The sequence below is a fragment of the Chaetura pelagica genome, unplaced genomic scaffold, assembly GCF_000747805.2.
Source record: "Chaetura pelagica isolate M959 unplaced genomic scaffold, ChaPel_1.0 scaffold118, whole genome shotgun sequence".
Lineage (NCBI taxonomy): Eukaryota > Metazoa > Chordata > Aves > Apodiformes > Apodidae > Chaetura > Chaetura pelagica.
In genome coordinates, this window is record NW_009954408.1 from 910,636 (window position 1) to 911,290 (window position 655).

General features: G+C 51.9%; 1 protein-coding gene across 1 annotated transcript in view; it reads left to right on the forward strand.

The window, feature by feature from the left end:
• The window catches only part of CDC40 (cell division cycle 40), a 36,091-nt gene that overhangs the window by 35,049 nt on the left and 387 nt on the right, over positions 1-655 (forward strand). The gene's annotated exons all lie outside the window — the stretch shown is intronic.

Consider the following 655-nt stretch of genomic DNA (forward strand, 5'->3'; position numbering starts at 1 on the left):
GGGCTGGAGCAGCTCTGCTCTGGAGCCAGGCTGGGAGAGTTGGGGTGTTCAGCCTGGAGAAGAGAAGGCTCCAGGGAGACCTTAGAGCAGCTTCCAGGGCCTGAAGGGGCTCCAGGAAAGCTGGGGAGGGGCTTGGGACAAGGGCGGGGAGGGAGAGGACAAGAGGGAGTGGCCTTAAACTAGAGGAGGGCAGATTCAGATTGGGTATCAGGAAGAAGTTCTTTACACTGAGGGTGGTGAAGCACTGGAACAGGTTGCACAGGAACAGGTTGCCCAGAGAGGTGGTGGAGGCCACATCCCTAGAAACATTCAAGGTCAGGCTTGAGGAAGCTCTGAGCAACCTGATCTAGTTAAAAAGGTCCCTTTAGCACTGCAGGGGGGCTGGACTGGATGAGCTTTAGAGGTCCCCTCCATTCCCAGACATTCTGTCATTCTGTGAAAAACATCCTGTTTGCTCAGTGACTGTCCATCCACGTTCCACTGCACATACATAAAATACTCATTACTATAAAGACTAGAGAACAACCTCAGCCAAGCTGAAGGAAGAAATGGAGAGAAGTGTCTATAAACTGTAGAGCAACTTCTGGCACCTTCTCTTTTGCTGATGTGTCCTCCTGAGTTCCAGCAACACCATGGATGGTGCAATCACAGTGCT